Below are 10,320 nucleotides of genomic sequence, written 5' to 3' on the forward strand. Positions count from 1 at the left end.
AATGACTCTAAGCACTATGGGACTTTTACATCTGAGGTCATCAGTCCCCTAGACTTAGAACTACTTAAACCTAACTGACCTAAGGACATAACACACATCCATGCCCGAGGCAGGATTCGAACCTGTGACCGTAGCAGCCGCGTGGTCCCGGACTGAAGCGCCTAGAACTGCTCGGAAGTGCACGATGTCGTCCATAAGAGGTTGCGTGTACAGAAGTACAAACGGCAACTTCGTCACAAAATCAAGCCCAAGGACAGGCTGCCACGGAAGGCAGTCGCGGAGACCAATTTGGGAAAAATAGATGGAAAACAAGCATTCCTCGATTTCGTCTGTTTCTCGGACGAGGCTACCTTCGACGCTTCCAGTACGATAAACAAGCACAGTTGCCGCATATGGGGAACTGAACACTCCTCCTCCCCCCCCCTTTCCCTCTCCCATTCGTAGTGATGTAATGCGGACGTGACTCTCTGAAAGTTAACGTGTTGTGTGGACTGTTGAAGGACAGGGTCATAGGCCCGTTCTTCTTCGCGGGAGCCTACAGTTAATACAACAACGTACGTAGACGTGGAGCTGTATGCTGTCCCACAATTTCCTCGTGACGCGATCTTCCAACATGACGGTGCACCATACCGTTTTGCGGACACTGCGAGGGATTTCTTGGCATCGTGAGTTCCCAGATCGCTGTGTTGGAAGAGATAGTCTATCGACTGCTTGGCCCCCTAAAAGCCCTGACATTACGCTACTTGATTTTTTCCTGTGGGTATTTATCAAGAATCTAGTGTACCAAACGCCAATTTGTGATCTACCAGATCTGTGCATCGTATTCATGCGGATATCGCAAATATTACGAGTGTAATGCCGCAAAAACTTGTAGAATAGTGGAATACAGAGCAGATGTGTGTCTCTGTCGAGGTGTATCGTTCGTTAAAACCATTTTGAGTTACACAATTGTTCAATATTCTGTCGGCAAACATCTCAAGTTATAACACTGTATATTATTATATGTTTAACTCAGACATCCTGTATTAATCGTACATTTATCGACGCCTTATGTGATATTACGATAGCGTCCTACTGCGTCTACTTTAAAATAAATACAATCATTTTCAAATCCGTATAATCCGGAGGTAGTGACTCAGAGAATAGATTTAATTCTTACCTGCAGATAAAATCTGTTCGGAATATGTATATTTTGGCTGATTGTCTGGCAGCAGACTCCCCCTGTCCCCTCCCCCGCTCCCCGCACACACACACACACACACTACCAAATTCACCCATCACTTTTCTCGTAAATGTATGTCCATATAGTCACAGAATTAACCCCATGATTTTGTGCTTTCATTACACTATGTCTTAATCAGCATATGAAGCGCCTACTACTAGCCTTTTGCCTGCATACACGTTTTCTTGGGGTCTAATACCGCAGCACCGGTCAGAACTGATCCGTGCAGTTCAGAAGTTATCGTGACGCTTGCCACTGCTACCAGTCTTCACGAGTTGACACTGACTGCACTGCAGTAGTCACTATGTAGAGAACTGCTTATTGTCTGACCCCGAGCTGTGGCCTTATTTCACTTCATACACATTGTTTCAAATAAATACCACTCGTAAAGGTCGTTGTTGTGGTGTCACCGCCAGACACCACACTTGCTAGGTGGTAGCCTTTAAATCGGCCGCGGTCCGTTAGTATACGTCGGACCCGCGTATCGCCACTGTCAGGATTGCAGACCGAGCGCCACCACACGGCAGGTCTAGAGAGACGTCCTGGCACTCGCCCCAGTTGTACAGCCGACTTTGCAAGGAACGGTTCACTGACAAATACGCTCTCATTTGCCGAGACGATAGTTAGCATAGCCTTCAGCTACATTTGCTACGACCTAGCAAGGCGCCATATTCAATTGATATTGAGATTCTATTAATGTATCATCAAGAGCGATGTTCTACAAATGTGGATTAAAGTTAAGTATTCCAGAAGCTACGTATTTTTCTTTATAGCATTCATTACGTATCCTGTTTCAGACCTCACGCCAGCCTGCGTGAGTTTAAGCGCGTGCCTTTTGGCTTCCTCTCATTGTGTCTAGGCTGTCTTGTCTAGACACAACAGTTGTAACGTGCATTTGCGAAACCTTATTACTTTCGTGCCTCATTAACTCCACAGCAAGTGGTCAGAACGGAGCACGAGCTATGTATGGTATCAGCACTGCAGGATGACTTACCACCGCAACATTCCTCGCCACGTAGCGGCAATAGTGGTTAGCTCTCCATTCCCTGTGGTCATCGCCGGTTGGGCTCGAGAGAACCAATATACGAGGGCTGTCCAGAAAGCAGGTTCCGATCAGTCGCAAAATGGACACCATAGTGAAAACCCTATGAAGCTTTTTCACAAATGTGTTGGGTAGTGTCTCTAGTATGACCATCAATCGCATCAAGACGCAAATTTCAGTTGTGAGCGCACTGTGAGCGAGTAAAGGTGACTAGAACAACGATGTCTCCCACCAAGTAGGAGGGCCCGCTGAGAGGCTTCGCCTTAATGAATGCAGCCCGCCTAACACAACTGCCACGCACATCCTTCTTCATGGCAATTCTTAGCTGCACTCTGCAGGGGCAGTGAAGACGCTCCTGCAACCTTTTCCATGGGAAGTGTTAGATCACCCACAACACAGACCTGATTGGCTCGTCCTGGGCTCAAATGGTTCAAATGGCTCTGAGCACTATGGGACTTAACATCTGTGGTCATCAGTCCCCTAGAACTTAGAACTACTTAAACCTAACCAACTTAAGGACATCACACACATCCATGCCCGAGGCAGGATTCGAACCTGCGACCGTAGCGGTCACGCGGTTCCAGACTGAAGTGCCTAGAACCGCACGGCCACACCGGCCGGCGGCTCGTCCTAAGTATCATCTCTATTCACATGAAACGCTGGATACGAAGACGGGCGGAGGCTACGCGCTGTAGACCAGCTTAGAGAATTATCGGAAAGCACAGACGGCTGCCTTCTATGACGATTGTGCTGGAAATTTGGTATGACGCTTCGACAAATTTCTAAGTCGGAGTGGCGATTATGTAGAGAAGTATCGGGAAAGTGTAGCTAACTCTTTCAAATAAAATGTTTCTGATTTTCACTGTGGTTTCCATTTAGCGACCGATCGGAACTTCCTTTCTGGACAACCCTCGTACTATAGTGTTGAATTAAGTGCAAATTCTAGATTCAGGTCTAGACGGTAACTGAGATATCTACGGCAGAGGGAGCGGGGTGGAAACCACTGATCAATTTCTGATGGCACTTAAGGGCAAGTGTTCCGGTCGGTGATAGCCGTTGCACGTGCTGCGATTTACGTGCTGTCCGATGATGCTAATGTATAGTCGTGACATCTTACGGAAAGTAAAGAAGTACATGCAGTATTACGGCGCCGTCTTGTGAGTAGCGGCAACATTTGCGATCTGAGAAACAAAATATAATGGGACTATTGTGTTTTGTGGAAAAAGTTTCTTAGTGAAGATCCAGTGTGTTTAACACTGAGTATTTAATTTAATTAAAATTGCATTAAAGACAAATCTAGTGCAGTTCTTTATTCATTACAGTTCTCTTAATACAATTAGTTTGCATTATTTTGATTTGCAGTTACATCCCTTTTGTGTGGATTAGTGTGAATATGGAAAAGAAACGGAAGACAGGCAATGAGTGCAGAAATTTTACAGAGCAATGGGGACATTAATATTTCGTGACTGAGTCAAGTGATAAGGCAACATGTGTAATCTGTAATGAAACAATATCAATTCTCAAACAATACAATATAACACGTCATTTATGTGACTAAACATTCTCAAAGTTATTCCAAATTTACCAGAAGCCAACGATTAGAAATATATGCGTTTCTGAAACGCGGTTCGAGATTTCAGCGTATGTTGTTTAAGAAAGTAAATGCTTAACAAGGAGCAGCAACTCGTGCTAGATTCTGCGTGGCTCACTCAGTAGCACAATGTGGAAAACCATTCAGTGATGGCGAAGTAATAAAGGATAACATGATTGCAGTAGTTGAAGAAGGGTGTCCAGAAAAAAGTAATTCATTTGAAAACATCAGTTTGTCAGAAAACATTGTGGCTCTTAAAATAAATGATATTTCTGAAAATATATTAACTCAGTTGTTTGGCTCTGGAAGAGTCAACTGTTGTTTCAGGTACTGCAAAAGGGTTCATTCTTATTCAAGAGATAAACTAAAATTATGAGTGTATGAAGATCTTCTTGACGTTCACAACATTTACGGCACGGCCACGGGAAAAGGAATTTTAAATGAGTGCAAAATGTTGTTCAGTAAAACAATATTAGCAGAAAAACTTAAGGTGTATGACAACTGATTGTGGCAAAACCGTGTAAAAAAATTAAATTTCTCTCGTGTCAAAGGCGGTAGAAAATAATGCTTGGATATATCAGAAGTTTTAAAGCCATTCAAGTATAGACATATGAGCGAGATTTCTACGCCTCCGCTGCCGCGGCCTCTCGCATCCCAGTCTCCATCGTTCACGATCTTTCCAGTCTCCTTCATGAAGACCTCTCGCCGCCATTGCTTCGTTGACGTCGTCTTTCCAGCATCTCGCAGGTCTACCGCGCTTTCGTCTTTGATGTGGAGTCCATTTCCATACACGTTTTGGCCATCTTATATCTGACATACGCTGTAAGTGACCATACCAGAGTAGGTGCTTCCTTTTTATGTAGTCTAGGATTCATAACCTCTCTGATCCTATAATTTCTAATAAGATCAAGCCTGGAATATCCACAACTCCGTCTCCAGGAATCCATCTCGACGGCCAGCAGGGGATCTTTCTGCCTCTTAGTTAGTTCCCACAACTATGCACCATACGTTGTGATACTTTCAATTATTGTGTGGTAGATGGTATGTTTAGTTCTGCGCGTTATGCTTTTGTTCCAGAGAATACCATTTAGTTGTTTTATGGCTCGCTTGCCCTGGCCAATTTTATTGTTTATATCATCCACACTTCTACCATCGGACGACAGTGTCACTCCCAGGTACTTAGAATTATGACACAGTATCAGCACCGAGTTGTAAGTCTTTAACAGCATTTCTCCCACTTTCAGATATTCTGTTTTAGATACGTTTATGACAATACCCCATTTTTCATATTCTAGTTTTAATTTGCGGAGCATGTAATTTTCATCTTCCTTATCTCCAGCTACTAACACTGGGTCGTCAGCAAAAAATAAAGTGAACGAGATCTCATCGTCTATGGGGATGCCCATTCCTCCGCATTTCCTTTCCCAGGGTTTTAGTGCCTCCTCTAGGTGGATCTTAAAGAGTGTAGGAGCGAGTGTGCATCCCTGGCGTAATCCATCTGTCACCTCAGACTCTTGAGATAGTTGATTTCTTACTTTCACCATTGCCGTACAAGCTTGGTAGAGGAGTCTGACAGCTTTCATATAGCTCGGTGACACGCCATTATCAATTAGACTTGTCCATAGCTTGTTCTGTGGAACTGTTTCATAAGCTTTCTGGAGGTCCACAAAGACAAGGTGGGTCGTAAGGCCCCTTGCTGCCCTTTTCTCCACTAGGTTTCTGAGGGTAAATACTCCATCAGTACAGGAGCGACCAGATCTGAATCCATTTTGTTCTTCATATTCAGTAGTTTCTTCTTATATCCTCTTTTTTAGGATACTGCCATAGACTCTCGCCATGGATGGCATCACACTATTACCACGATAGTTTGCACAATTTCTCCTGTTACCCTTCTTAAATATTGATGTAATTGTTGCCTTTTTTCCCCTCTTTTGGGGCTTCGTCACCTCTAAGTTATTTGTCAAAAATCACTGCCAATATCTCAAAGAGTTTCGATGGTGTTGCTTTAACCAGTATATAAATTGATCCTGGACCTGGCAACTTTCTGTGTTTCGTGGCGTTAATTTCATTTTGGGCTTCCTTCGGGGTTATCGGTGGTATATTATCATTACTGATTTCAACGTCTGGTGGGTTCTCAGTGAATGCCGCTCTGTTCTCAGTTAGTAGCCCTTCATAATGTTGTACCCATTCCTGCATTCTAATGAGGTTTATATCTGGTTTATCTTTATTCTGTATTCTCATCCTTTTTAATACCTTACAGGCTTTATTTGCTCGTGTATTCCCCATGATTTTCTCCACCTCTTCACCGGTTTTCTGTCAGCATTAGTTTTTTTGCCTCTCTGTATTCCCGCCAATCACTGTCTGATCTTGAGTTCAACCATATATTATAAGCTTTTTTCTTATTTTCTACCTTCTCTTGTAGCGAGTGGTTCCACCACTCATCACATATTCTATTACTCTTTTGGATTTCTTTTTTTCCCAGTGCTTCTAAGCTGCGTTATGGGGCTTCTTTAACCATCTCATACATCTTATCTGCAGAGTTTTCTTCAACGGGAGCAAGCTTTTTTTGCTAGCCTTTGCTGGTACAAGAAACTCGTCGAAGTATGATCAAGGCTTTTTAAATTATGTTGAATATTATTGGCTTTCTCTGGCTCGATTTCCACTCGAAATTCTGTATCTTTGATAAACTTGAATAATATCTTAGACATTAGCAAAAATTGATTTGATCCGCACTCTGTACCTGTCATAGCCCTCACATCTTGTACTACTAGCTTTGTTGTTTGCTTTATTATGACATAGTCTATAATGGACTTGAGGTCTGAGCTTGGTTTCGTCCATGCGTATTTGTGGATGTCCTTATGCTTGAACCATCCATTCAGAATTCTTAAGTCATTTTGTATGCAGAATTCTATCAATCTTTCACCATTATTATTTATGGCTATTATTTATGGTTTCTTCACCATATTGTCCTACTATATTGTCATTAGATTTTCATCCTGTTCTGGCATTTATGTCTTCCGATTCCATATATTTTCAATAAATCTTGTTGGTTGAGTGTAGAATAAGTCTTTCTTCGCTACATCAGCGTCGTCGTTCAGTGGATAGACCACATTAATACCACAGAATGGTCCTTTATTTTCATCTGTACTTGCAGAATTCTATCACAGACATAGTCCCAGCTGGTTAGGTTTTTCTTAAATTGTTTCTTTATGGCAATGGCAACTCCACTCTGGCAAATTGTTCCTTTTGTACGCCACTATAAATGTATATGTAAACATTTGTCTCTTCTGTACCATGCCGTTTCACTTTGGTTTCTGTTAGGCCCACTATGTCGACATCAAGGCGCTTTATTTCTTTAAAGACTTCACGTTTCTTTGTAGAAATTCCTTCTATCTTTCATGTTGCAATCCTCCTTGTCCTTTTTTGTCGCTGTTGTCGTCTTAGTTTTGATCCATTCCGTTTCGAGGCTAAATTGGGAGGATTCGCATGTGATTCCTTTAGCTAGGGTGGAGTGCAGGTCCAACGCCTAAACCCCTGGCTTGAAGGACCAGGTGACTTTTCATCGTGGTTTTCTTCCACTAGACGATTGCCTTTCTGGGCTCAGGGTCTCTGTCTATCCCTCCCTCGGGTTCCTCTGGGAATGAGGTGCCACTTACGCAAAGTCCACCGTACCGAAGTCCATCTTCTTCACCTTCCTTGCCGATGTGGTCTTCACCTGGGCATGAGTAACGCATTATACCCCGCGATACTGGTTCCCCATCAGAACTTGGCCACCAGCTCTAAGTCCAGGCCCACCCCCGCGACGTGGACGCGCCTGCTGAGAATTACCCGTGTGCTTGGAGAAGGGGGCTCTAAGCACCCTGGGCCGGGTTAATGTGTGTGTATGGTTCCACGCACAAAACCAGCCATTTATGTCCCCTGTTAATTATGTAAGGCCACATGTTGACAGTCACCATCAGTTCTGTGATGTTATTGAAGAGACTGAAGAAAATTACCTGCCATGTCATACATCAGTACTATGACTCAACTGTGGAAAAGCTCTGACATGATATGTAGCTCTAAACAACAACAGAAATTTTCTTGAATAAATGAAACAGCCTTCTGCCTGAGCTATAAAATAATGAGTTGTTATAGAAATTACCATTTTATACAGATTTAACTAAACAAATGAAAGACCTTAATCTGAAATTACAAAGAGAAAACCAGCTTCTGCCTGATGTTAAAACTTTTCGACAAAAATTTTTCATTCAGTCTCAATTGAACAAGAAAATGTTTCACGCATTTTAATGCATGCCATACATTCAGGCAGCAAACCGAGACTCCATTTCCGGTAGATTTCTCAGTTGAAACTTGTAACCTCCCCACAGAAAAATAATAATGAAAATGGACCAAGCGTAAAAATAATAATTAAATGAATTTGTTATTAATATTGTAACCTCTGAACAAAATTAGTAACCTGGTAAATTTTATATGGACAGCAGCGCTGCCCTTTGGCCCTGTATTCTGAATAAAAAAGCAAAAATTCTTACCTCAATAAAAACTGCAAATATATCTGCTCTTGTGTAGAAATTTTTCGACACAGCTTCGTGCAATGCTGGCGGATATATATATATATATATATATATATATATATATATATATATATATATATATATATATATATATATTCTTGGAAGGAATAATCATGCATTGGAAATATTCTTTAAATTGAAATGAATGCTTTTCTGTAAAAAAGTTACCTTATATTATAAAAATTATTATTGGGGCATTTTTTTAAAGCAGTTAAATGACAATTAATATACAGTACTAGATATGCGCAAGGCTGCTTCTTTACCTTCTACAATAATACTCACCCTCCAGAGTGCTGACCAGAGTCCCGAGCAGACTGTCGACACGCGCACGCAAGCGCCGACTACTGCTTACTAGCACGGACAGAAGACTAAAGCCGACTGACTGCTAAAGCCGACTGACGCCGACTCGCGACAAGCAACAACTAACTACATACTACTCTCTGGTCACAAACTCTGTCATGCCTCGCCCATCGCCGGCAACGCATACGTGTTACATAACCCTCCACTGGGGGGGGCGGCGGCAAAAATTTGGCAGCGATGGTGAGTCAATTGGACTTGCCATGAGCAACAAATTTTTCTTAATTAACTAACTTTACAATCACAGAATATATACATATATATAAGTGCAGAACATGAAATAAAATATAGTGCACTTGCACTGAGTACAGAACATATCAAGCAAAGACAAAATGTGTACACAATGAGTACAAAACATATTAACAAATGACAAAAAGTGCACACGCGCTGTAGTACTGAACATATAAGAAAATCACAAATGTATAGGCTGGCTCTGAGCACTATGGGACTCAACTGCTGAGGTCATTAGTCCCCTAGAACTTAGAACTAGTTAAACCTAACTAACCTAAGGACATCACAAACATCCATGCCCGAGGCAGGATTCGAACCTGCGACCGTAGCGGTCTTGCGGTTCCAGACTGCAGCGCCTTTAACCGCACGGCCACTTCGGCCGGCACAAATGTATAGGCAATGAGTACAAATCATATTGACAAATGACAAAAGTGCACACGCACTATAGTTCAGAACATATCAGCAAATCACAAAATGTATACGGAATGAGTAGAAATCATATTAACAAATGACATAAAGTGCACACGCACTGTAGAACTCATTAGCATTTTTACAACAAATATATATATCAAGGAGTGAAATAAAGTGCACACGCACTGTAGAAGTCTTTATTATTTTTACATAACATATCATGGAGTGAAATAAAGTGCACACGCACTGTATATGTCTTTAGCATATTTAGAACAACTGATCTTGTTAACAAATGAAATGAAGTGCACACGCACTGTATATGTCTTTAGCATATTTAGGACAACTGATCTTGTTAACAAATGAAATGAAGTGCACACGCACTGTATATGTCTTTATCATTTTACAAGAATTTAAACGCATTGTATAAGTGTTTACCATTTTACAAGAGCTAGGAAAGGAATGGGAGGGATTGCATCATGGTTCTAGCACATTAGGTTGCACGCAGCTGCACTGAAAGTCCATATCTTTCTACAGAAGCACAACACCAAGCGAGACAATCTGAAGTTCTTTTCCTTGAAGTATTAATCAGTGTAGCCAAGACACTGAAATGTCGTAATAATATTCCATGTTATCATTTTGGTAGTACATTAGGTACACCAAACAGTGGGACCATAATAACATCTCCATCGCTCAAGGTGGTGGACATCATGTCGTGTCAACACCACGTTCTTGTAAAGTACACCAACGTAGAATTAGTGCAAAAACCAAATATAGTGCTCCATGATCATGAGGATAGACAGGACAAACGGATATTGCAGTAATTTCTGGTAATTAGGTCAGAAGGTGAAGGACATTGAGTCACATACTAGTCTTCATTGAGAGTTACACTATTCTA

This window comes from Schistocerca nitens, chromosome 7, assembly GCF_023898315.1.
Source record: "Schistocerca nitens isolate TAMUIC-IGC-003100 chromosome 7, iqSchNite1.1, whole genome shotgun sequence".
NCBI lineage: Eukaryota > Metazoa > Arthropoda > Insecta > Orthoptera > Acrididae > Schistocerca > Schistocerca nitens.